The sequence below is a fragment of the Emydura macquarii genome, unplaced genomic scaffold (genome assembly GCF_026122565.2).
Source record: "Emydura macquarii macquarii isolate MOO-44397 ecotype Brisbane River unplaced genomic scaffold, CSIRO-AGI_Emac_v2 contig_2205, whole genome shotgun sequence".
NCBI classification, from domain to species: Eukaryota; Metazoa; Chordata; order Testudines; family Chelidae; genus Emydura; species Emydura macquarii.
This window is the reverse complement of record NW_027132342.1, coordinates 17,313,134-17,333,798: the sequence shown is the minus strand read 5'-3', so window position 1 is coordinate 17,333,798 and position 20,665 is coordinate 17,313,134. Positions and strand designations below refer to the sequence as shown.

General features: G+C 44.0%; 1 protein-coding gene and 1 long non-coding RNA gene across 2 annotated transcripts in view; both read right to left on the bottom strand.

Moving 5' to 3' along the window:
* The window catches only part of CACNA1I (calcium voltage-gated channel subunit alpha1 I), a 210,017-nt gene that overhangs the window by 114,614 nt on the left and 74,738 nt on the right, over nucleotides 1–20,665 (bottom strand). The gene's annotated exons all lie outside the window — the stretch shown is intronic.
* Nucleotides 8,287–18,455, bottom strand: LOC137160470 (uncharacterized). Its single transcript, XR_010921888.1, has 3 exons — nucleotides 18,384–18,455; nucleotides 8,814–8,915; nucleotides 8,287–8,339 (listed from the first exon to the last, which is right to left on the bottom strand). It is a non-coding gene; the product is annotated as an uncharacterized lncRNA (long non-coding RNA).

The window sequence follows — 20,665 nt, the reverse complement described above, 5'->3', positions numbered from 1 at the left end:
CAACAAAAAAGATTAGGGATATAGAACAGCTTCCATATGAGGAGAGATTAATAAGACTGGTACTTTTCAGCTTGGAAAACAGATGACTAAGGGGGGATATGATACAGGTCTATAAAATCATAACTGGTGTGGAGAAAGAATAAATAGCACTTCCTTATCTACTTTCTCAAAACACAAGAACTAGGGGTCACCACATGAAATTAATAGGCAGCAGGTTTAAAATGAACAAAAGGAAGTGTTTCTTCACACAACACACAGTCAACCTGTGGAACCCTTTGCCAGAGGATGTTGTGAAGACCAAGATTATAACAGGGTTCAAAAAAGAACTAGAAAAGTGCATGGAGGATAGGCCCATCAATGGCTATTAGTCAGAATGGGCAGGGATGCAAAACCACGCTTTTAAGTTTCCCTAACCTCTGTTTGCCAGAAGCTGGGAATGGATGACAGGTCACTTGATGTTCATCCCCTCTGAAACACCTGGCATTGGCTACTGTTGGAAGACAAGATGCTGGGCTAGATGGACCATTGGTCTGACCCAGTACGGCTGTTCTTATGTTAAATAAATTGGACCCCCAGAAGAGAAGTGATTTAATTACCTTTGGACTGAGTAAGTGATTAAGGGGCCTTGAAGAGGAGGAAATAGAGGCAGGGTGCCACTGAGTGACCTCTGGTCACAAGGGGGCGCTCAGGAGGTAGCAAACCCTATTATAGGTTCCAGATCCAAGTTTATTATGCTTGGCCTAAGTAGTATGTCCTTTTCTTAGTTCTATATTTACTGGCTTTCAATTTCAGTGACAATTCACAGTGCCAGTCATCTACCTCCCTCCTCCCCCTGTTCTCATCTATTAATTCTCTAACAGCTGGACAGTCCGCATTCTCAGAGGAATCAGCCAAATGATTAATCATCCTTTAACTTCTGCTCTCCACCAGTCGGAGCAGTGTTGGAAGTGGGAAGCTGAAGTCTACTTTAGGGGATGTGTATGACACTAGCTTGGGTTGTAATAGGGCCCTCACCTGTCCTAAAGAGTATGGGACATCTTGGATTTTCTAGGTCAGTCCCCTAAGACTTAGTGTGTGGGGAAAATTAAAGACATCTTCATTTATTTTAGGCATCTCTATGTCATGAAGATACCTGATGATAATCACACACTGATGGGAGATCATGAGATGAAACTGAAAGCATGGCAATGTTGTGACACTGGGAAGTCATTTGGTTTTGATTCCTGTAGGACAAGTGTTATAGGAGAGGAAATTTGGGGCCAAATTTTACATGCACAACTCTTTTGTGTTTCAAGCACAGGGGACTGTGCATGGAAAATTTGGCCCAAAATTGGTTAATATCAGCCACAATCACTTGTTTCTTCCAGGTAAAAAGCAAAACTAAGTGAAGCCCAAGTGCTGTGTGCTTTGCAGCCATGCTCTCCCTAAACCTGAGTCCACTTTATAGCTCGATCAGAGAGAGCACCAAACCCAGAAAGTTTCCTACTGGCTGAGACCCCAGACAATTTAAAATACAGCTAAGCTTTCATGGAGAACACTATGCTCCTTGAGATGACATCCTGCTAACTTTCCTACCTCTCTACCTGTTATACACCTTGTGTCAGCCTTTGTGTCACTATGCGGTGCCTGGGATGGGTGGCACATGTCTGTGTGTTTTGCGTTATATATCTCCATAAAGAAGGCAGGGGGACAGTGGAGAGAGAGAGAATTTCATTCCCCGTAGCTGCTGGTCTCTCTAACCATCACAGCACAAGTCACTCCTCCCACTAGGGCAAAATTCATCCTTGGTGGAACTCTGTTAGGCTTATGTCAGGGATAAATTTAGCCCCGGTGACTGGCCAGCCATGGCAGATGAATTTTTTCTGATCCTACGGGAAGGAGAACAAGCTAGCCAACAGGAGATAATAGGAATTCTGCAGTGATAACAGGGGGCTGTGCCTTGGCAGAGTTGCTCTAGGACTGGAATAGCAGTGGAATCTGTAGGCCTCTTGGAGAAGTGATTATTCCCCTCTATTCGGCATTGGTGAGGCCGCATTTAGAATACTGTGTCCAGTTTTGGGCCCCCCACTACAAAAAAGATGTGGACAATTTGGAGAGAGTGCAGCGGAGGGCAACCAAAATGATTAGGGGGCTGGAGCACAGGACTTATGAGGAGAGGCTGAGGGAACTGGGCTTGTTTAGTCTGCAAAAGAGAAGAGTGAGGGGGATTTGATAGCGGCTTTTAACTACCTGAAAGGGGGTTCTAGGGAGGATGGGGCTAGGCTGTTCTCGGTGGTGGCAGATGACAGAACAAGGAGCAACGGTCTCAAGTTGCAGGGGGAGGTCTAGGTTGGACATTAGGAAAAAGTTTTTTACTAGGAGGGTGGTGAAGCATTGGAATGGGTTACCTAGGGAGGTGGTGGAATCTCCATCCTTACAGGTTTTTAAGCTGAGGCTTGACAAAGCCCTGGTTGGGATGATATAGCTGAGGTTAGTCCTGCTTTGAGCAGGGGGTTGGACTAGATGACCTCCTGAGGTCCCTTCCAACTCTAATATTCTATGATTCTATGATTCTATGATATACAACCCAAAACACACAGACATGTGCAACTCATCCCGGGCACCACATAGTGATATACAGTCCCATCCTTTCCTCCCGTTGAATTCCTGGCAGTCAGCAGCACTCACGACAGTTGTCACCCAGCCTTTCATGGAGGCATTTGTGGGCACTTTGACAGGTAGATGAGAATCACTTTAGCATCATCCTCCCTTCCCTGCGTCTCTCTCTCTCCCCCACCCTCCCCACCATCTTTTTGCTTGGTTCACAGCCACTTCATTTCAATCAGCCATATTTGTGATGATTATACTTTCCTTCCCTCCCCTTTAAATAGCCCGCTCAAGACTGGAGAGCAGTGCTGCATTTCTTCCCTGGCTCGCTCACTCTCTACGTGCCCCTAATGTTGGATCATGGGCAGGCAGTAGGATGCCCGTGGCTGCTGCAGTACTGTTAATATTTCACTTATAGTGGGAGGAGTGCCTTGAGCTGTGAAGGTTAAAGAGACCAGCAGCTACGGGGAATGAAATTCTCTCTCTCTCCACTGCCCTCCTGCCTTCCTTCTGTCGTTCTTTTGCATACTTCCTATTGGGTGGGTGTCTATTCTTGTTCTCCTTCCCTCTTTTTTCTGACCCTCACTTATCTTCCTCTCTCCTCCATGCTGTCTTTCTACAGGACAAGTGTGCAACACAGCCAGCAGCAACACAGTTCCCTTAAATCTAAATCCACACATCTGATCCACCAGCAAAGCGGAATGATAATCAGAATTTACTGCCCATTGAAAATTCCAACATTTCCACAATTTTTTCCTCTCAAAGAGGATTGAAAAGTCAAATTTTCACAGAATGAAAAAGTTCCAAAAATTTCAAATGGGAAAGGTTGAAACATTTCAACATTGTTGATCGAAACAAAATGTTCTGACGTTCCCAAAATGAAACGTTTCAGTGTGTTGAAACGAATTGAAGCATTGTGTTTCTAAACAGTTTGACTAGACACTGCATTGTCTGATGATGCCACAATGCCTTATGGGAACTGTTGTCTCGTGCATTATGCCGTAACTTTTTCCCTTTGGTTAGGCCCGGCTTCCTAATCAGACTATGCAGACTATGTGACTCTTATGATACAGCATGTGGCTAAGTCATAGGGGAGATTTTGGTCAGGTTTGCTGATGGAAAATTGAAAAAATTTGGCAAAAATCAAATTTCCTGCAGAAAATTTCAATTTTGCGGAAACTGCATTTTTCATTGAATAATTATTTTTATTAGTTAAAAGAAGAGACAACAAAGTTCAGATAAAATCAGAGAAAAACCAACTGAGCAACCTCAGAGGCCAGCCTCCAACCCCAAATAGAGCACCATTTCCAAATGGATTTTCTAACTTCTACAGGATGGTCAGAATAAAAACCCCAGATCAGGATTCAGATCAAGATTTTATAGTTCAAATCTACCTCTGACATATGAACTTTAATTCTGAATGCCCCTGGATTTTAATCCCCATGCTGGGAGTGTTCAAATCAGAAGTTTTGGTCCCTGTCTGTCCCCCTGCACATACACACACAGATGGGCGGTCTCATTCAGTGTAAATTAAGATAAATCGACTTCAGTGAAGTTATCTCTATTGATTTGAGTCCATGAAGTTCAAATCTAGACACATAATAACAGATACAGAGGTCGAGTCTGGGTTTCTGGCTCAATCATTTTCCACTGATATCCCTTCTCTTCTATATCACTACAGGGGGAAGAAAATGATGATCCTCTAGCTGTGCTCATTTCATTAGAAGCTTTTAGAACACATGCTGTCACTTCCCTGTGGTGGAATAATGTTCTGAGCAGAAGCCACATCGCCACAAGCTGTGACCTCATCACATTTCATAACATGAAGCGGGGTCAGTGTTTGGATGGAGGCCTCCAAGAGAAAGTCAGAATGTTGCAGGAAGTGCATTTGTGACTCAATGGGAGATGCTCTTTGCCTAGAGTCAGTACTAAACCAATGCCCTAGTAGAGTGTTGGAGTGCTGTGTAGCCAGATGAGACATGCAATCAATGTCCTCACTATGTGAGAATATTAGAAGACCCCACAGTCCTTTTTCCATGAATACAGTTATTAGATCTGGTATCCTCCCCAAATTCAAATTTAGGTAATCACTTTCTGCGGGCCTAAAAATTCCTCATGTGGTTTCTATTGGATACAATATTCTTCTGCACTTCTTGTGCTAAATGATTTTGTAGGAATGCTATACATATTTAAACAGCTGCTACATTGCACCACAGAGCCAACTGCAGTTCAGTGGTGGGTCATGATCAGTATATAAACATTACATAATGCTTTGGGCTGAAGGTGCTATAGAAATGTAGGATATAATATATTATTAACTTATTATTATTAGAAAGAGTGTGGGCAGAACTAAGGAACAACATTTGAATTCTTAGTCTGTGGGATCTGCACAGCTCCTCTGGTGGAAGAAACAGCAGGTACTTTACAAGATCAGTCAACTCAGTCAGTGGGTGGGGACAAATCCCTGCATTCTGGCCTCCCCCTTTACTTTATTTCCTGGAAAGACTAACCCTGAAATAGATATTTCTCCCATCCTTTTCAGTGGTGAAGACCAGTGCAAAGAAATCATTTAATTTCTCTGCTATCAGCTTATCTCCTCTGTGAATGACTGCCCTCTGTAGACCCCGAGGGCCGACCAGATCCTGACTCTTGTGCTGGCTTCCTACTTTAAATACACCAAAAGGTTTTCTTATTATCTGTCTTAATATCATTGCTATTTGCTCTTCAAATCTCTTCTTTGCCTCTTAATCTCCATTGGGCACTTTACCTGTCAAAGTTTAGATTCCCTCTATTAGCTTTGCTTATGCTGGATTTCGCTTGTTAAAAGATACAATTTTTTGCTATGATTACATTGTTGCACATGGTGATCTAAATCCATGAATGGGATTCCCTCCAGTTTGCTTCTTTTTTAAAAAAAGGAACTTTTGGAGGCCCACATTCAACTCGAGGGTAACTCTATTGACTTCAGCCCAGTTTAACAGGAATGTGACTCTAATTAGGTTTCTACCAGTCTCCATGATGACTTTATGGATTTTTGGTTTCCTAGCTTTTCCCTTCAGGTCGTTTCTAATGCCCTAATATTTTCTATTCCCACTTCTTGAGGTTTAGCATCCTGGACACTTATTATTATTGTGTATTATTTGTACTGTAGTAGTGTACAGAGGCCCCAAACAAGATCAGCACTCCATTTTGATGTGCACTGGACAAACACACAGTGAGAAGTGAGCCCCTGCCCCAAAAAGTTTAACCTCGACAGACAAAGGGGTGGGGGGGAAACAGGCACAGAGGGAAACTGACTTGCCCAAGGTCACCCAGCAGGGCAGTGGCAGAGCTGGAATAGAGCCCAGGTTTCCGGATTCCCACTTCAATATCTTAACCCCCTAATCTGTACTCCTAGGCTTTCTCTCTCTCTATTTTTTCCTTCAGTATTTTCTTGTACATAATTTATAGTCATTTTTACCCCCTCATCCTATTTTTTCTCCTCTTTCTCTTCCACTCAGTTGTTTCTCTCCCTCCCCTCCTATTCTCGCTCTCTTCTGCCCTGTCTCTTTCAATCTCTTCTGCTTTCTAAATTTCTCTTTCCCCCAACCCAGGAGGAAGCTGCATGAAGAGAACCAGTGTAAAGAAGAAGAGAAGCTGCTCTTCCTTTAGGCAGGCAGCCAGGGCCAGAGTTTTAAAGGTATTTACGCACCTAAAGATGCAGTTAAGCACCTAGTGGGATTTGTAAAGGCGCCTTGGCATCTGTCTGCATCTTTAGGCACCTAAATACCTTTAAAAATCTTGTCCCTGCCCCATGTCAGAGAAATTCCCAACATCCATAAGGGAGCCTGCGACACAGGGACAGCAAAACAGAGAGAAGTGCATGCAGTGGGAGAGTAACACAAGGTAATGAGTCACAAGCAGGAAGGAGGCTGGGAAATGGCAGATTGAAAGGTCAGTGGTGCAAGCCAAATGCACAGGCCACCAGCATGGTCTGTAGGGATATACAACAGGGCAGTGCTAGGCACTGTGGTGAAAAAGAGAGGTCCTACTGCATGTTCCCTCCACTCACAGGGGCACCAGTTATATAGTCTATGAGAGAGAGAGAGGGGAATACTCCAGAATCCATTGAAGCTTATCCCAGCTGGGAAAGGAACTCTCAGGATGGATCTGCTACTACAGAGGAATCAGAGTGTAAGGAACTAGAGCCAGCACCAAGACTATTAGTCCTGCACAAAAGGGTGAATCTATGCCAGATGGTTCATGTGTCCACAAAGTGGCTAAGGCTTCTCCAGATCATGTGCAGGTAGAACAATTTTACCACCACTGGTCAGCTCATTTGTTACTGGAATTAAGGTACCTTTTTAGCCCTGAAGGGAAATTCTGAGCTTGTGCTAGAAGAGGCCTGGTAGTTTTTAGAGCTAATGAGTAGGGATAGCGGAGCCTCCTGGAGTCTGAGGTTGTGCCGTCCTCTCTGTGTTCTAGGTTCTCATAGCTAGTTTGAAGTTATGAACCTTTCATCCTGTAATTTAATACTGACACTTTATTCCAGGGTTATTCCTTTTTTAAAAACCTACACCAAGCCTTTCTCACAAATAGGAAACATCTATATAATGCAGTGCTTTTCAACCAGTGGGCCACAGCCCCGGAGGGATTCTGAAAGGCAAGGACAGGGGGGACTGTGAGATGTTGACAATTTTATTATAATCTGAAGCAAAGAAAATCTCACTCCCCTACTCTCTGCACACCCTTATCCTTCAAGATCAAGTATTGTCTCTTAGTCTCTCACAACATACAAATGGTATAGGCTTATCATGGTTATTGATGCAGATTTTGCTTTTATAGTAATTATAAGGGGGTCATGACTTTATTTTATTTTGAACAGGGGCTCGCCAACTTAAAAAGAATGAGAAACTGACATAAGGGCTAGAAGTCCCAAAAGCACTAGGATGGCACAAGCAGATGCCACATATACATTTATTTTTTCATTAGGTGTTTCCCTTTCCCCCTTTTTGCCCACCCCAGTCTCTCCCTATTTGTTCTTCATTCTGCCCTCTTTTTAGTCCATTTTCCCCCCTATCTTTTATCAGTTTTTTTCTTCTCTGCTTTTTTCCACCTATCCGCCAAGTAAATGGAAAATGAACCAAGTTGAACTTTCAATGCCACAATGCTTGAATGGGTTTAAAGGAAGGGTTTTGCCCACCGTCAGTAACAAGGCCATCTCACTGTGCAGTCACCTTAAGTGTAATGACATACAGGGATAGATTCTGACCCCTTCTGCAGCATAAAGGGGCTGTCACACTCTGCATGATGGGCAACACCCTCCGCAAAGGAGCAATGTAGATGGTGCTATGCTGCCTTCCAATACAGCCTTCAGTGTAAGTCTGGGGTGGGGGTGTAGCCAGAGCACATTCTGCTCCAGTGACTGTGAGCTGCAGAACAGCCCATAGACACCCATAAATTAGAGCAGCTCTAAGGGCTAATTTACACTGCGGGGCCACTATTATAGACTCACCTTCCCAGTGCACCCCATCGCGGCACGACTTGGTGTTTCAGAAACACTGCTTCGTCCTGGTCCTCGGCACTTCAGTGGTCAGGTACAGTGGTGAGTTAGCTCTCTGGCAGCTCACCCTATAGTTCCGCCCCTTCCAGGCTATCGTTGTTCCAAACAATGAATGTCAGACAAAATAATAGTAATCAGCACAATGTCTTTTGTCCCTCCCGGGTTCCTCTTCCGCCTCACTCTCCTTGCAGAGCAGCAGCTCCCAGGGTCCCTTAGCAAAACCAAAACACCAGGTGAAATAAAAACTAAGCAACTTCTGCCCACCCAAGGCTTGAGCCTTTAGTCCATCTTAGGTTGTCCCCAACTTGCTGCTCTTCCACAAAACGCCAACCCTCAGGGCTGCCTTCCTGGAGTCTTGTCTCCTTTTTCAAGGCCCACCACAAGAGTTAACTCCATTCTGGTAGCTTTCCCCTGGTTTTATTCCTGCCATGCCCTTCCCACAGAGCGGGAACTCCAGACCACATCTCTCCTAGGCCTCCTCCCCTGAACCATTCCTTTCACCTTCTCCCTGAGCCTGACACAACCTCCAGGTGTAACAAGGTGGGGCTAAGAGAGCTCTCCTGCTCTGATCAATCCCTTCTCAATTGCCGTGGGGGTGTGCATACCCCATCACAGCCACACCCAACCCTGCAGCAGTCCAGGATTAGGGAGGTACAAAACTGCATAAAACTACCTTTGCCCCTACTTCACCACCTGGGTTGGACCTTCAGGGCTGCCCCTCCTGGGATGGTTGTCACAGAATCTGGAGCACAGTGCTTACATTAGCACATATCTCTGTACAGTGCTTCTTATTGAGTATAGGGAAGAACATATCAGGTAAATAAAGATACAGTCAAGGGTGTATTGTATATTCAGTTACATTATTTGAAGAAATTGCACACAGCCTACCTGGAATGCATGGGCACAGGCAGATCTTGGTACAAGATCCTGCTATTTGTTTCAATAAGTTTTCATTATTGACTGCAATTGAATAAAATGTATTTATTTTCAGCCTTTCGGGATGTGTCTCCCTAGCCAAGGGGGGAGGGGAGATGTCTCTGCCTTTTTTCTCACCATCTCCCATTGCTCTAATACTTGTAGCTGTTCTTTCTCAGATGCATTCCAGAATACTTTGCTCCTGTTCCCAAAGGATTTGCTGCAGGAATTAGCACAGTGATGTATGGGGCATAGGCTTGGGGTCTGGAAGAACAACCAACTGCAAATGACTGAGTAAATTTGATTCAGCAGGCAACTGGAAATAGGGAACTACAGCAGAGTCATATTTGCCTAGGCGCCCTACAGCAGCTAATGACTCCATTAGGACACAAACAGGTAAAGAACAGCTTCCCTAAAGGGAAATGGATAATGTGAAGGGGTCGGGGTGGGCAGACACAAATTACTTATTTTAACTTGCCCTAATGTAAGAAGGAGGAAAGGAGCACATGGTGACTGAGTTGACATACCGGTAATTCTTCTCCCCTTACATCTCTCTCTCTCCCTACCCCTACAGCCCACAGCAACAGGACTGGGTTTCCTAAAGACATACAATAATGACAATATTTAGTCATCTACAGCTATCTTCAAAGTCCTCTACAAACGCTAACCAACCCTCACAAGCCCCCCTATGACGTAGTGAAGTAGTATTACATCCCTATTTTACCGATGGGGAAACAGGTAGAGAGATTTAAGGCCAAATTTGTCAAAAGTGGCCTCTGATTTTGAGTATCCAGCATGCAAAAGGTAAGGCCTGATTTTCAGAAGTGTTGAGCACCCCAAACTCTAACAAAACCAACAGGAGCTGTGGATGCTCTGCACTTCTGAAAATCAGGGTCTGACTGCCTCAGGGTAAACAGCCAAAAATGAAGGCACCTAAAATGAGAGCTCACTTTTGAAAATGTTATCCCTAGTGACTTATCTGAGGTCACACAGTGAGTCAGTAGCAGAACCAGCATAAGAAGTCAGGTGTTCCTAGCTTCCAGTCCTTATTCACTAGACCGCACCGCCTTCCCCCAAGACCTACATGGCCCTAAAGAAAAATCTCATCATAAAGTGAAGCATGCTCAGGTCTCCATAACAATGGCCACAGTCCTGTTTGGAATGGGTTGGGTACTGTTTTAGCAATTAGTTTAAGTTACAGTGGGTGCACATCTTATGATTATTAATAATTTTCATTATTATTAGTTATCTGCATTTCAGTAAGTTCAACGGGGCCTCAACCAAGATCAAGACCCCCACCGTGCTGGGCACTGTACAAACACACAGTAAAACGCGGTGCCTGCCCCAGAGAGCTTAGAATCTCAATAAACAAGACAGACAAAGGTTGGGAGATTGTAATACTTCCCTTTTCCATTTTGAAGATAAGAAGCCAAGAAACAGAGACATGAAGTGACTTGACCAAGGAAGTATGAGGCACAGCTAGGAGTTGAGTGCAATAAAACCTTTTGAGTTGAATGAAACCTTTTATTTTACAGCTGCTACTGGTCAGTCACATTTATATTACTGCACTTGATTTTATTATTTGCAGGGCCACATAAGGCAGGCAGTGCTCCATTTACCCATTCAGACTCACCTCACGCTATTGAGGTGTCTAGTATATTGACAACTGGGAGTTGGGATACCTGTATTCCATCCCTTGATCTGTTACTTACTTGCTATATGATCTTGAGTGAGCAAGTTACTGCCAAATTCCACCTTCCGTTACAGAGCACAATTAAGTTTATATGTCTCCATTTTTCCATCTGTAAAGTATGTATCTTCTTTCTATTGCATTTTGAGATTCACAGATAACAAGGTGCTATATAAAGTGCAAATTATTGTCATGATATTCTACAGAATAAAAGGTTTCACGAAGAAATTATTATTGCACGCTGTGTGCCAGTATGGCAATCAACCAGTTTATCAACCAGCAAATCACCCATTATGAATATATTACAGTTGTTTACTTCTCTGATATTTCTTCCTTCTGCATTCATCACCATGGTTCAGCTTTGGAGCTGGTAGTACATGACCATTGTATCTGTGTGTATTCTCACAGATTCTACCTCACAATCTATCTGAAGTTTTTCCATCACTGTAGAAGCTAAGAACCCTCAGTTTAGAAGCTCTCTTTTGATAGCGTCCATGGAAAAACGCACACATGCACGCACGCATGCACCATCCACAATCGACCCTAATTTTACCATGTAATGTATAGCCAAAGATTATGGTGATCTTTTGATTAGTCTCACCCATCATATTACAGTACATCTAGCCCTCCTCTCCATGCACGCCATTCCAGCTGTTCCACTTTTGATTTTAAGAGTTTCACTGGGGGTTCAGCTAATGTTTGTTTTTATTTTTAACAGCTGTGCATATTTGTATGCAACTCCAGGGGTGCTGTTTCCTTATTGGATTCTTCTTCATTGTCTCTCATCAGTCCATCTTCTGACTTGTTAACTACTGTATGCTGCACCAAAGTTTCACTTGAATTTCTTCTGTCCCTAGCAGATTTCACTGGCTGATCTGAAGACTCTTTAGCACCAGTCAGTTCTCCCCCAGATTTCCCTCTCTCCCCAAGTTCCCCAGTTTAAAGAACTACCCTGCCCCCCAAATCCACATAAATTTTCAGTGCCGGCAGTCTGTTTCCCTTTCAGTTGAAGGCATGAAATGACTTACATATGAAGAGAGATTGAAAATTAATATTTAGCCAGGAAATGGTTTGTCAAAAATACTGGAGGGTCTAGTGAAAACTGAACCTTCTCTCCTACTTGCCCTGTCCCAGAAGACAGCTTCACATGGTAACTAGTGGCTAGTTAATGTAGAACCAAGAAAAGGAAAAGCTACCTCATGCAGTGAATGTTTTACCTGTGGACTGTCCTGATTTAGGGGGGGGGCATTGAATCAAATAGCCTCGCTGGACTTTAAAAAGAGAAAAGAACATTGGTAACATTTGCAACCATGCAAGCTAAAATAATGGGAACTGGGTGTAACACAATCACCACAGGGCTCAGTAAGTCCACCTTATGCAACACTGAGATGGTCCATGAAGGGCGGTGGGGTCACCTTCACCATTCTCTGAGGTATCAGCCCTTGGCTACTGCTGGATGCCAAGCTTGGTGAACTAATAACCTGCTCCACCATGACAAATTTATGCTCCCTTGTAAAAAGGAGACTGTTCCTTAAGTATAGGTCTCCTTTTCCCAAAAGGTTCATCAGTGCCTAATAGAACTTCAGTCTCTCTTCTCTATACTATCTTTTCATTCATCCATTTAATTCTTCCTGTCTAGATCAGTGACTCTCAACCTTTCCAGACTACTGTATCCTTTTAAGGAGTCTGATTTGTCTTCTGTACCACCAAGTTTCACCTCACTTAAAAACTACTTGCTTACAAAATCAAACATAAAAATACAAAAAAGTGTCATAGCACACTATTACTGAAAAATTGCTTACTTTCTCATTTTTACTATATAATTATAAAATAAATCTCTTGGAATATAAATATTGTACTTACATTTCACCATATAATATAGAGCATTATAAATAAGTCATTGAATGTATGAAATTTTAGTTTGTACTGACTTCGCTACTGCTTTTTATGTGGCCTGTTGTAAAACTAGGCAAATATCTAGATGAGTTTATATACCCCTGGAAGACCTCTGCATATCCCCAGGGGTTTGCATACTGCAGGTTGAGAACCACTGGTCTAGATGACTCAGAACATGAGACTGATAGTATTTTAGAAAAGGCTAGTGTTGAGACCCTTAGGCTTTCTTGGTAATAATGCAGATTGAGTTTCCTAGACCTCTCTCATACAGATTCATATATCACTGATACTAAAATTACCATAACCACAGACTTCTTCCCAGCTGGTCTGGTCTACGCTACAGAATTAGGTCGATGCAAGGAAGCTTATGGCGACCTAACTATGGAAGTGTCTACACTTAAATTTCGCCCCTGCCAATGTAACTGCCCCACTATGCCAACTTAATAACTCCACCTCCACGAGCAGCGTAACGTCAAAACTGATGTAGTTAGGTTGACGCAGTGTAAGTGCAGACATTGCACTGCTTACATCAACTGTTACTAGCTTTCACAAGCCATCCCACAATGCCCCACACTCGCAGTACAATCGATACAAGCGTGCCTAGCCAGGATGTGCACCACTGACACGAGAAGCAAAGTCACGTACAAGTGATGTAATTACTGTGGCAGCTGTATGCTGATGCAAGTTAGGTTGACTTAATTTTGTAGTGTAGACGTGATCTAAGAAACTTACCTGCCTTGTGACATTTGACACCCTTGTATGCAGCGGGCAAATTATTTTATAGGTCTCCTGGTCATCACAAATCCAGCTCTCTATGTTCTGGATGACAGAATAAGCTCCTCTCTCTATAGCCTGATTGCACGGCACACCTACATAGCCAATCTATGCAGAGCGGAGACTATCAACAGCAGATAACCTCCACATGTCTGCCCAGGTGGACACGGCTCTAATCCTGGTGGCCATCTGGCTGTGGAAGTAAGGGAGGCAGACTGACATGACCAAATGCATCATCACATAAGAGGTAGGTGTTAATTATTGTCATCATCAGCAAAGGACTACTGGACTTGAATGGGGCTGTGGAGGAAGGTAGAGAGAGCTCAGTCAAAATAGCTGGAAAAGAGTCCCTTTCTCTAACCATTTCTCTAACCATGTGGTGCTCATGTTCTGTACAGGTGGCAACCTAAAATTTCTCAAGAGTGAGGGATCACAGCCACTAATCCCCCTCATTTCTCCTTACTCCCTGCCCCCACTGAGGGCAGATGTTGGAAAGAGGGGGAGAAAGAGACATGGGAAGGTGCAAAAGAGAACTTCTAAAAGAACTGATGGACAGTTGCATCATTGAGAGTCAGGAAAAGAGGTAAACCTGAGAGGGTGCTCTAGCAATCCAGCGTCCCAAGCAATCATTCATTTTGCAGCCGGAAAGTCATTAATTTCTCAAGTCCATTCCTATGGGGTTTTGTGGAAGGTGGAGAGGGACATTATTTTGGCTTTAGTTAGTTTGAGGGCAGAAATATTTTACCTCACTTAGCTTCAGCCACTAAATTCCAGGTGAAGGTGGAAGGGAGAAAAGTCCTGAGTTTCTGTGGATCCTTGGAATGGGTGCAGCCCCATGGAAGGAGAAAAACCCCATCTGGATTTCAGCACTGCCACCTCTGCTAGAATGGAATCCTTGGGCAGGGTTGAAATGGAACTGGAGCCCTATGCCCTCTGGAATGGACTTTTTGTCTCCCCACGGCATATCTGCACATTCTGCTCTCAGGCAATCCGTGCAAAGCATTTCAGTTCACTGTATTTAAAAACCTTTAACATTATTTATGACAGCACCCAGAGAGAAAGCAAAGTTAGCACTCAGGTCAGGGTGGCAAAGAGCGACTTGGCATGCACTGGAAAAGCCAGCCACTGAATAGTCAGCAGTAAATCTTTAAAGGATGAGAGCAAAGAGCTGCCAGCTCTTTCCCGGAAAGAACAGCCTGTCCCCTAAACCAGCTCAGCATCTGAACCCTCCTCACCATCATGGAACATGACAAATCACCAGGCAACGGCCAGATGGCTAAGGTCCTGCACATACCTCAGGAGCTGAGAAAGTGTTGCCAAGGCGACAGCTGCTGGCCAGGTTGACAGCTGGAAGCCAGACCGGTTGCTTAGCGCCCAGTACTGGTGTTAGCCACACATTCAAAACCCAGCACACTGCGCCGGACTGATAAGACTTTTTCCTGTCCTCCACACTCCGCCTTTCCCACCTGCCTGACCCTAAGAACTGAGGGGAGGGGGGGAAAAACAGAATTTTCACCAATTTGTATGTGCATGTGTGGTGACCCCTATTATATTTTTTGTCTAAACCCAGCTTCATTTCCCTAGTATAATTAGTTCTGTTGACCTTTCAAACCCACTTCCAGCCTTACAGAACTATAAATTTCAGAGCGGTAATTATTATGTAGACTGTGTTGTCATTTACAAAGCTCTTTACAGGTCTTATCTGTCTCCCTGTGTTTTAAAATCATTCAATGGACACCCCCTGCCTCTTTGTAACAGATCTCTCCACCCTCCCACCCCCATTAACAATTGTACTTCTCTTTCACATTCCTCCCTTTAGCCCTCTGGATGCTGCCTTTCAGCGTTTTATTTGAAGATTCATAAAAGAAATGCTTGACTATGTTGGTCCCATTATAGACTGTGGCATGACAACTCTGAATAGAACATGTGTCTGTGTGAGGATATCTTGTATATAAAAGATACATACACTACATGGAGGTAATAGCCATGTAATAAATGGAGCGTAGCCACATGATCTATACTTTCACTGGGAACTGCCATACTTTCCAAAGTTTTTTGTGTGTTTTCACACCTAGGAATTTCCTTAGTTTTTCTAATTAGTCCTAACATGGGCTTGGGGACAGAAAAAAGATTGGAGGGGCACATTCCCTCTTAGTACTGACTTCCTGAGACCTGCAGGAGAGGAGCATCTCATGCACTCCCAAAGATGCTGACAGGTAACATGGGAGGGATGTTCCTCTCCCAGCAACTGCCATAGCAACGAGGGATGCACCTTGCCACAGCAGCTCCTTTGAAGGCCTGAGCCAAAGCCAACTGAAGTAAAAGATTTTCTATGGACGTCAAGGATGGTTAGACCAGGCCCTGAGTGAGCAACTGCTGCTCAGTCCCGGGCCCAGGGAGAGTTAACATTTTAACAAGCACAGCTGGCCTTCGCACATTGGTGTGGGACTGTAAACCAATTTTTGCTCCCACTCCAAACATAGCCAAACCTTGTCCTTCATGCTGCTAGGCCCAGGGCGGCCTGAGCATTTGGGGGAGGCAATTGTTTAGGATACACACCCAGAGTTAACCAGCTCATTATACATACAAAGTTGGGGCCTGGTGTGTGAGGGGGGAATCATTAGAAGTGGAGCCCAACTGATTGGTCCTATCAGCTTTTGGGATCAGTTTGCATCAGAATAGATCTGTTTGTGTTTTCAAGGGGGTCATCACACAGGAGAAGTCTAGACTTCCATTGTTTAAAAAAAAAAAAAGAGGTAACCAGGATTCTCCTTCACGGCACCCGTAGGCCAGCTCTGTTAACAGGCCTTGTATCAGCCCCCTCCAGTTCAGGAGCTACATTTTACCTCCTCATTTCCCTTTTTGCTACAGAGTGGTAAAGAAACATTAACTGACTTCCCGAACTCAGGTTAACAATGCCATATTTAGGGTACAATGTTACCTAAATTCTTTGACCAACTCCTTCACACGTGGCAAAAAAAATTCTACCATAAACCCAGGTCTAACCTACCAATTTTGAGGCAAATATTCCTTTGTTTGTGGATTTTTAAGAGTGGAAGCCAAAATTGGGCCTTTAATGGAAAATCAGTTGCAAACCTTTAGTATAGGGAGGTAATTGCCACTCCACTAAAAAGGAGATTTCACTTTTCCCAATAGTATTCAATGCTCACTTCTAGCTGTGGAATGTCTTGAGACAAACTTTACAGCTGCGAAATGTTTAAGCATCAGAAAGCTACATTAGGTCATTCTTATGGCTCCCTATTATGGTGTGCACTCTCCTTTGCATCAGGAAGCAGTGTTGCAGAGGCTTGTCCCCCCTTGGGTCCTGGTTCTGCAGCAGTCCAAGTGGCTGCTTCTGTGGTCTAGCCCTCCAGCCAGGTCAGCCCTCAGTCCACGACACCACATTCCTAGATGTAAATCCCACTTCCTGCTGTGCGGAGACGATTCTTGTCTTCTCTCAAAGCATTGGAGATGTTACATACATGGGAGAGTGTATGCAAAACTATTTTCTGACAGAGAGGATGTATTAGGCTGTGAAATGTGCCTAAAAGAAGTGATGGGAGACCCATTGCTTAGGAAAATCTTAAAATTAAACTGGACAAAATACTAAACAAGTGTCCTGAAGGGAGCAAGCCAGTTCTGGCTGGGAGATCTTAGAGGCCTTTCCCAAATCTAACGTCTAAGACACTGAGATAAGTGGAATTTAACAATGGCATGGATTTGGTTCTTGTGAGAGGAGGATGGCAGCACTGGTTGAAATCAGGTGCAATGTAGGCAGGAGGAAGCATTTTCCCTTGCCCCAGCTCTGCCACTTGTGACTGGCAGCACTCCCTTCTATGCAGTCCCACTCCCCAGCTCAGCCTCTGCATTTTCATCTTGAACAGCAGCACCTCCTGCTGATCCAGTCCTGTGCACTTTGAGCAGAGGCTGATGGGTTGCATGGTGGTGTTTGTAATGAGGAGAGATTTCCACTAAGGCTGAGAGCAGCAAACTAATTTTGCCTGTGTCCTAGAGTCACTATCAGTGCTCAAATATTTGAGCTGTCTTTCCTTTCAACAAAGTGACTTTGTTTTAAAACTATGCATTTGTTTTATTGGGGGTTGTTAATCCTGACACTCAGCAGTGGTACCAGCTATTCATGAACCCTCAAATCCTGAATCAAAGAAAGGTTGCTGGATTTGGTGCTCTAGTCTAAGTGATTCTTTTATAACAAATATTATTGCGCCTGGATTAGTAAACAAGCCTCATTTGGGTGAAATTTAACTCAGGCTGCTTCCTGTTGCTCTTTAAAACAGAGAAGGCCTCTCTGATGAGAAAAAATGGATTAGGTTTATTTTAGGAGCAGAGGCTGAGTTTGGGTTTTCTCTGAAATATGAAATATCCCTTGATTGTGCAAATGCATCCTGATGGTGTCTTTGTGTTCTTGTCACTCTTGATTTATGGGGCCTTTTCTCCACTCAGAAGAATTTGCATTTCAATTTCCATTACTGGTGCTTCTCCCTGAAGCGTTCCAATTCTGGAAGCGAGCTTGCGCTCTGTTTTGCCCCAACTGGAGTCCCAGCTGGCACTGCCCCCTGCAACACTGCCATCAGGACAACAACAGGGTCCCTGGCTGGCATTGGCAGGGCACTGCTGCGAGGAAGCTCACACCACTGGATTGTTGACAGGGCATTGCTGAGAGGAAGCTCACGCTGCTGGAATCTCAGGTGGCACGTTAATTCCCTTCCACACTGTCTCCCCCAGGAACAAATAGGAGGTTTGACATGTTCTGTCTTGCTCCCACTCATCTCCCCTCCCCCAGGTCCTGCATGGAAGTGGCTGATGGAACAAGCAGTGAGCCCTTGTGTATCCTGGGTGGGTCTCTGCATGGGACCTCCCGCCTTCATGTTACCTCTCCTCCCCCTCCCCGAGACCAGCCACGAACAGGAAAAGCAGATTCTGAAATATAAAGGCTTGTCTTGTTCCCAGCAGGGGATTCACCCATCTGCCTTCTCCATTCACAGAAGCAGTCACAGAGAATGAGTGGGAGGCCATGGTGTGCTCATCCTTGCCTTATTTCCTGCAGTGACATCTCCCCTGTAACAATACGAACTTGTGATCAAATATTTTGTATTTAAAATATATTGAAGGAGCAAAGAGAATGCTTTGAAGAACAAGGAGCCCATCCATTCAAAAGGGATTATAACACCTCAGAAGAAAAAAGTTAGCTTTGGAAATGAAGAAGGAGTGGCTCGGACAGAGTTTTAAAGGTTTTTGAAGGTTTACCTATTATGAAACGAGACAAGTCTCTGGCCATTTCCTAGTGGGAAAGGTGTCCACACCCCAGAAACCACCGGCACAACAGATCCCTTCAAGAAAAAGGTCCAGGCAAGCCTAGGATTGAATGGGTCACAGACAATGAGCAGTGAACAACCTTACAGGTGAAATCTTCCAGTCTGGACTGAGACAAGAGGGCAGTGTGGGTAGGAAGCTTGCGCTGCTACTGTCCTTGAGGTATGTGCCCTGAGGTTGAAAAAAAGACATTCTATTCTATTTTTTCAGGTTCTTATACTATGCCCATCACTGTAATATCTGAGCACCTTCCAGAAATGCATTAAGCAATGTTCTTCAAAACTGTCAGTCCAGCACCTATCATCAGCACAAGATTTCATTAAAATAAAAAACTTATCCGGGATATAGTGTTTGTCTAAACATTCAGCCAAAGACGACTCCTAAGTTTTGGGAGTAGAAGATCATGCCATGTGCCACTGGAAAGATCATGTTGCTTTGATTTGCAATAGCGTCAAATTTGACCTGTGACTCTGATGTCACAATAATTTGGATATTCTTAACTTTGAACATGTACTGCTGTTACTGCTGGCACACCTGAGTCAGCTGAAGCCCTGGACCAGAAATGGCTGAACTACTGTTATTTATGTCAGAGCTACAGCCACTTAAAAAAATGGAATTTCCATTCTGCAGGAAATTCTAATATTTCATTTTATTCTGATTCGGGACAAAAAGTTGAAATAGAATGTTTTGCATGTTTAAATATTCTAAAAATATTTTGTTCTGATAAGGTTGAAATGTTTCATTAATTTCTCATGAAAAGTTTCTATGAAATCTGAGTGTTCTTGTGAAATGTTTTGATTTTGTCAAATCGGTATTTTCTGACCGATCCACTCAGACCTTAGACACCTCCACAATAGACATCTCAGAGATACTTATGATAAATAGATGGATTATGATGTTCTCTGGATTGTGTCCCTTTTTCTCTGTTGCTTTCCTTCTTGGTTCTCTGAGGTTCATGCAAACCACTGTAAGCTATGGTGGCTTGTATTACCTATTCTTCTCCCACCTCCCATGCTAAAAGGGAGATGACACAGAGACTATCCAAGATGCAAAGAACAATGTAACCAGATTAATCTGTGAAAGGGAAATTCCAACATCTTGTTCCCTGCAGCAAGGGGCAGACACAACCTTTCACTTCTGGATTAAGAAACTGGCCCCAGACCCCACACAGGAGAAAATCACAGCAAGCCCCAGGAAACTATTCCTTTCACCAGGCAGTCACTAATTCCTGCCTCCTCCCCTGTCTGCAGGCTTGATCTCCCTTCAAGGGAGCAGCTAGTTCAAAGAATGGTGAGGACTGGAGGGGGGAGAAGCAGAAAGGACATGTGCACAGGTTTTCTTCAAGCCCAAATCAACCATATAGTTCTCATTTCTATGACAGCTTAGCCCCAGCACATTCCACACAGCAGGAAGAGGGGGAATGTGACAAAGTCAGGGAGGAAGAGGGGAGAGGACAGGGAGTAATGCCGGACAGGCCTGAGATGCAGTGTCAGAGCTGTGTGTGGACAGCTCAGGAACAGAATATCAGGGGCTGCAGGGAAGGACTGACATTTATTGACACCGCTATGTGGGAATCCCTGGACTGGAATAACCACAGGTGCTGCTGGTCATAAATGAAGTGCATTGAAAAAACTGGTAAGGAGATAGGCACAGGACTGGAACAAGGAGGGGAAATGCAGGTCACAGCTATATGGTAATGCCAGCACTAGGACCACAAGGGGTTTTGTAGATCATCTTTGTACTGCCCAGGCAGCATTGTATGGGAGAGAAGACTGGGGGTTCTGAACAACTAGCACAGACTGTTCCTCAAATGATTTGTGTCTCCAACTCTCACTTTCACAAGCATTAAATTCAGCAGATAAAAATGTAACACATTTGGTTGATAAAGCCCAGCTAAGAAAACACAGTCTGAGCATCTCAGACTGGCTCAC